Source organism: Cebus imitator, unplaced genomic scaffold (assembly GCF_001604975.1).
Source record: "Cebus imitator isolate Cc_AM_T3 unplaced genomic scaffold, Cebus_imitator-1.0 Scaffold210, whole genome shotgun sequence".
Lineage (NCBI taxonomy): Eukaryota > Metazoa > Chordata > Mammalia > Primates > Cebidae > Cebus > Cebus imitator.
This window is the reverse complement of record NW_016107525.1, coordinates 2,516,411-2,523,560: the sequence shown is the minus strand read 5'-3', so window position 1 is coordinate 2,523,560 and position 7,150 is coordinate 2,516,411. Positions and strand designations below refer to the sequence as shown.

Here is a 7,150-nt window from a genome sequence, read left to right as displayed (position 1 = left end):
TTGAAATGAGGCGGGAATTATAAAACACTCCAGGGGAACTGAGCAAATGTTATCATTGGGCAACAGCTGAACAATGACAGATATAATTTAATATTTCTGTGTACAAATCAATGCATGTTGGAAAAAATTAAACTGCTGTATACTCTGAAAGATTCTGAATTAGTACATCTTGAGGGAGGTAAAAAACAAAAACAAAAACCTTAAATGCCCACCACAGACAGTGAGATTGTCTGCTCAATATTCAGCTATGATCAAATACTGAGCAAAGTATTAAAAGTGCCATGACACAAGTGAAGAATTATTCAAAAGATGTAAAGATATACCACATACATCATACATATATGTAAGCTTTGTGATCACCACACACACACACACACACACACACACACACACAAATAATAAATATACACATATGTACATAAAAGTAGTCATTTGACCTTGTTTAGAGCAAACAAATGTTTTTTAACTTGATTTTGGTGTCACGAAACACAATGAAGGATATGGACAATATGTCACTGTCGCTTACTGTGATAAAATAAAACAGGAAAAAAAAATATTTGGAACCACAGTTGTTTTTTGTAAGTAGATAAGGAAGAGAATAATCATAATGGAAGGCTGTACGAGATAGTGGCTTTAAGCATGGGCTTTGACATCAGACACACCTAAAATCCAATCCCAACTCATCTATTAAAAGGCAATCCCTACCTCGTGAGATTAACCCATTGTGTAGGAGGCAGTAAGTTTACCATAAGAGCTTAAAATAATATAAATTTCCTCTCACATATATTCTGATCATTTTTATATAATGCAGTATGTTCTGTTGGATTGCTTCTAAGTTTTTTTAAATAAATGTTAGTGCCAAAAAATAACAACACGCATTTTAAAAATACACAAATCACAAGCATACAGCTCAATAAAATTTCACAGAATGAAAACATCTTGTAACCATCACTCACCTCAAGAAATAGTGACTCAAATTCAAAAAGCCTCCCTCATTCCCCTTTCAACTCATTATTCCCCTCCTTTCCCAAGGTTTCCACTATCATAGATAAATTTTGTGATTCTGAACTTTATATAAATGTAAAAAGAGTATGTACCCTTATATGCCCAACAGCTTTCACATAACATGTTGTTTCTGAGATTCATCCAAGTTGTTGCCTGTGGTAGTAGTTTGCTCATTTTCATAGCTAAATATTCAGTTGTCTGACTGTACCTCAGTTTATGTATCCTTTCTGTGTTAATAAATATTTTATTTTTTCTGGCTCTGGTATAATGCTTCTGAGATGTCTTGTCCAAGTTTCTTGGTGAATATATCTACTCATTTTGTGAGATTTGGTATTACTGGGTCATAATTATTTAGCATATATTTAGATTTAATCAAAACAGGCAAGTAGTTTTCCAATGTGGTTTTACCCATTTACACTTCCACCAGCATTGTGTAAGAATTCCAGTTGCTTTAAACCTGTGATGGTTGATTTTAGGCGTTATCTTGATTGAATTAAGGAATATCTAGAGAACTGGGAAAGCACTATTTTGGGGTGAGTCTGTGAGGGTGTTTCCAGAGGAGACTGGTGTGAGACTACATGCACTAAATGGAAAAGATCTGCCTTCAGTGTGGGCAGGCACCATCTAATGGGCTGGAGGCCTGGTGTATTAGTCCATTCTCACGCTGCTAATAAAGACATACCTGAGACTGGGTAATTTATAAAGGAAAGAGGTTTAATTAACTCACAGTTCAGCATGGCTGGGAGGCCTCAGGAAACTCACAACCACAGTGAAAGTGGAAGCAAACACATCTTCCTTACATGGTGGCAGCTTGGAGAAGTGCTGAGCAAAAGGGGGAAATGTCCCTTACAAAACCATCAGATCTCATGAGAACTCACTCACTATCACAAGAACAGCATGAGGGTAACTGTCCCATAATTAAATTATCTCCCACCAGGCCCCTCCCATGACATCTGTGGATTATGGGAACTACAGTTCAAAATGAGATTTGGGTGGGGACACAGCGAAACCATATCACTTGGATAGAACAAAAAGGGGGGAACAGCAAATAAATCTCTCTCTCTCATGGGGCTAGAATAAACTTTCTTCTTCTCCTGTTCTTGGACATCAGGACTACAAGCTCTTCGGCCTTTGAACTATAAGACTTAAACCTGAGTTCTCATGTCTTCAGGCATGCTACCAGCATCCCAGGGTCTTCAGCTTGTGGATGGCCTGTCATGGGACTTCTCAGCTTTCATAATCCTGTGAGCTGATTTTACTAATAAATCCCCTTTCATATATCTCTCTCTGTCTCTGTCTCTGTCTCTATATATAGAGAGAAAAATATGGAGAGATATATAGAGACAATAATATGTGTATATATATATATTTCTCTCTATATAGAGAGACAATAATATGCATATATATATGTTCATACATATATATGTATGTATATATATTTTATTGGTTCTGTCTTATTAGAGAATCCTGACTAACATAATATCCTAATCAACACTTAATTTGGAAAGTTTTCTCTTTTTTTAATTTAGTCATTCTGGGAGAAAATATTTGAAATGATGCATCTGACAGGGGATTAATATCCAGAATTTATGAGAAACTCAAACAACTCAACAATAAAAAATAATCCCTTAAAAAGTGGGAAAAGGATATGAATAGACATTTTTCAAAGAATACATGCAACTGGCCAATAGGCATATGAAAAAATGCTCAACATGATTAATCATCAGAAAAATGCAAATTTAAACCACAATGAGATATCATCTTATACCAGTCAGAATGGCTATTATTGAAAAGATTAAAAATAACAGGAAAATAACACATTGCCAAGGATGTGAAGAAAAGGGAACTCACATACTGTTGGTAGGAAAGTAAAGTAGTACAACCTCTATGAGAACACAGTATGGAGATTTCTAAACGAACTAAAAATAGATGTAGCAATTCAATGTAGCAATCCCACTACTGAGTACCCCCCCAAAAATAAATCATTATATCAAAAAGATACACGCACACATATGTTCATCACAGCACTATTCACAATAGCAGTGATATGGAATCAACCTAAGTGTTCAACAGCAGAAGATTGGATAAAGAAAATGTGGCATATATACAAAATGAAATACTATTCAGCCATAAAAAAGAATGAAATCATGTCTTTTGCAGTAATATGAATGGACCTGGTGGCCATTATCTTAAGAGGAACAAGTCAGACACAGAAAGACAAATATCACATGTTCTTATAAGTAGGAGCTAAATAATGTTTACACACGGACTTAGAGTGTGGAATAATAAACAAATGGAGACTCAGAAGAGTGAATGGGATGGGAGGGGGTGGATAATGAGAGATTACTTAATGCGTACAATGTACATTATTCGATAATGAGTAATCTAAAAACCCTGACTTCACCAGTAGGCAATTTATGCATGTAACACAATTATACTTGTACCCTATAAATTTATACACTTAAAAAATTATTTTAATTCCAGAAAGGAAAAGTGGGCCTTAAAAAACAATAAAAGGGGTGCCCATCACACTTCAAATGTTGCGATTCCAGCAAGACTTCTGAACTCCTGGCTGGCATCAGAGTCTCTGCCCTGGAGAAGGAGGAGGCAGACAGTGAGAATATCCTCCAGGAACTGCTCTAAAACCTGGGCCAATCACACAGCCTGCCAAGGAAATGGCTGATGAGCAAAAAAATGACAAAGACTGATCATCCACAAGCCTAAACTAACGGGAGAGAACTTTCCAGGTGTTTTATGGGACTTGCTTCCAGATGAGCCGCTCTTTAGGATCTTTTTCTGTCTGTGTCTCATTGAGCTGCTAAAAGCCTCTGATGTTTGAAGAGGTGTTATTTGTTGAGCCCTAGCATTTGTTGAGTCTCTATGGCAGACTTTACAACTCACAGGTAAAAATCTACACCCAGATATGATTAGTCTGGGGCTGTTGCCTTCCATGGCCCACAATTATTTATGACCAACCATTAGTTGAACATTTCAGCCCTTTTCATATACAGCAGAAGGATCTGTTGAACTCAGTTATAGATATGTCTGCCCTCCATAGCATTCTGTCTCAGGGCTCCAAGTTGCAGAATCTAAGCTTTCTGGAAGACCTACGGCTTTCAGAGCCTATCGTCAATCATCTTGCACAGAACTCAAATGTAGTGCTACTATACCTTTCTGGGTGTTCTGGGTTCTTTGAATCCAGCTGTTCCAGACTGGATGAGCTAAACCTCTGCTGGTGATATGACTTCACTGAAAAAGCATGTGCAAGTGGCTGTTGCGCGTTTGTCAGAAGGCGTCACCCAGCTGAATCTCAGTGGCTGCCGAAAGAATCTCCTGAAATCTGATGTCTCTACTTTAGTTAGAAGATGCCCCAATGAGGGTCTAGATGTCTACCTAAACTTAAGTGATAATGTCATGCTAAAGCTAAAGAATGACTGCTTTCACATATTTTATCAGCTCAACTACCTCCAGCACGTATCACTCAGTCGGTGCTGTGATATACCCAAAACTTTACATGAACTTGAAGCAATTCCCACTCTGAAAACACTACAAGTCTTTGGAATCCTGCCAGACGGCACCCTTCAACAGTTAAAGGAAGCCTTTCCTCCTCTACAGATTAATTTCTCCCATTTAACTACTATTGCCAGGCCAACTATTGGCAAAAAAAAAAAAAAAGAACCAGGAGATATGGGGCATCAAATGCTGACTGACATTGCAAAAGTCCCGTTGTCTATGAAGTATTTATTGCAGGATGGTGTCTCTCTTTTCTTTGGAACAGGGAAAATAGGCAGGAAGCCCAATTGCTGGAGTGCTTGGCTAGTTTTATTCTAGGTTTCTCTTTGCCTTCATTCCAAAAGTATATTAAGGAACGATTTAAAAGAGAAAACAATGTGCTTTTCTGAAATGACTCTAAAGCTTCTATCAGTGCTTTGCCCTTAAGGTGTAGGCCTTTTGAAATTTCGGGAGCATGAGCCTGTAATTCGAAGAACAAAATTTGAGCCACCTCTTCCAAGTGCCCTTCTTTTTAAGTCTATTCAGAGTCAAGCTTAAAAATTACCACAAGGAAGGCAGCAAATCACGCTGCTATGTGTGTATCTATGCAACAATCTTGCATGTTCTTCACATGTACCCCAAAACCTAAAATGCAATAAATAAATAAATAAATGATTACCACGAGCAACCATCTTCATAGCCTATATGGTAACTTTTATCTATTTAATTTTGTAGTATTGCCTTATAAGACAGTTTGGAAGAACAACACACTATTATATTGTGGGCTGAACAGAAAGAGAATCATAGGACAGTAGCATCTGAGGCAATTTCTTCTGGAAATAGGAAAAAATGCATTTTAATTTTGTCTTTAGATTTGAAATTAGGTTAAAGAAGCAAATAGCCCCATGTAATTCACCTTCAAACATAGATCAAAATAAATAAATAAATAAATAACAAGAGATATAGAATTGGTATAGGATTTGAAAGCTCGAGACGATTTTCTATGACACGTTAATTTGAAGTATCCTTTAACGCTCACTAAGGTATTATGTTTTCACAATTCTAAATTAGGTGAGGAAACATAACTGTGGTTTTTTAACTTTATAATCAAATTACTGTATATTAACATGGGTTCTTTAGCTTTTAAAATGACTTGTTTTGTTTTAGAAGGGTGGTATTAAGCCAGTCTCTATTCTTGAAAAGTTTGATGGAAGAATTCTGAATTGAAGTTGCCTGCTGTTTTCCTTTAGCACTGAGTTTCTTGAGGTTACTTGTATATTAATTTGGAATGAAGTATTTTAAATCGTTTTTTTTTAATGGTGTCTCACAATAACTATTCAAAACTGTTCATTTTACAGGGTAATGGGGCCTAAAATTCCCTAAGAGGAACTGCATGTTCCCTTCAACCGAAAATAAACAGTAGAAGGCCGGGTGGGGTGGTTCATGCTTGTAATCCCAACACTTTGGGAGGTTGAGGCAGGTGGATCACTTGAGGTCAGGAGTTTGAGACCAGCCAACATGGCAAAACCCCTTCGCTACTAAAACTACAAAAATTAGCCAGTTGTGGTAGTGCACACCTGTAACCCCAGCTGCTAGGGAGGCTGAGGCAGGAGAATTGCTTGAACCCAGAGGGCAGAGGTTGCAGTGAGCTGAGATTGCACCGCTGGACTCCAGCCTGGGTGACAGAGCCAGACTCTGTCTCAAAAAAAAAAAAAAAACTCTAGAAGAAGGTATATGTTCCATGCATTTTCAGCAATAAGCACTACTTGCACCTACATAAGAGTTAAGATTCAGGTACTGAACCTTTTGATAGCATCAGTGATTTTTTTTTTTAAACTGGTATGTAGAAGTAAAAAGATTATGTTCTTCTTTTTAAAAATAACAAAAAAACTAGTTTAAATTGATGAACTCCTCATATGTTCAAAATGCAACAAAAAAGCCAAAACTCATGATTTCTAATAACATTGTTTTTTTAAATAACAAATTTTAATGTTAGAAACAATAATATGAAATGCCCTTATCTGCTCAGACCTAAGTAGCGTTACACAGGAAGTGATTATGCTTCAATTTCTTAGTAGTTAAAAAGTGCTAAATACTACTTGAAATTATTGCTTACAGATTAGTGACAAAGACTGTTCACTGACTCTGACTTCCAGATGCCCTCAAACATATAGAACTCCCAAACTCAAATCCAGCTATAACCTACTTTGCCAACAAGTCAGAGTAATCCATATTTTTATGTGTGATTTCTACTTTTATAGACTTCTTATAAAACACATTGTTGTTTAAAAAAAAGAATTGCACATACACAGACTAAGAGGCATTCTTCTGTGAAGGATTCATGAACAGAAGAACTTCACAACAATACTGAATCACGTAAGTTTGACAACCTGATTATATTCTGATCACAGAAAATGAATAATGGTTTCTGTAAGTGAATGGAAATAAAAGCATTAAAATATATACAGAAAAATTAAATGTCACTCCAGGGAGGGTCACTTCCACTTCCATCAAGTGATCAGGCTTGATAATGTCTCTCCGTTATAGGTTTTCAAGGCAGATTATACATTTGCTTTATGGCAATAATATTAAAATAAAATAAATGTTTCAAAAATTTGTAGTTATTCTCGTGGGTATTGTCATTCACTATTAA

The 7,150-nt window shown here is 36.5% G+C and overlaps 1 pseudogene; it reads left to right on the top strand.

Moving 5' to 3' along the window:
• Positions 1-4,741, top strand: part of LOC108317850 — a 7,126-nt pseudogene extending 2,385 nt beyond the window's left edge.
• The last annotated feature ends 2,409 nt before the right edge of the window (positions 4,742-7,150 follow it).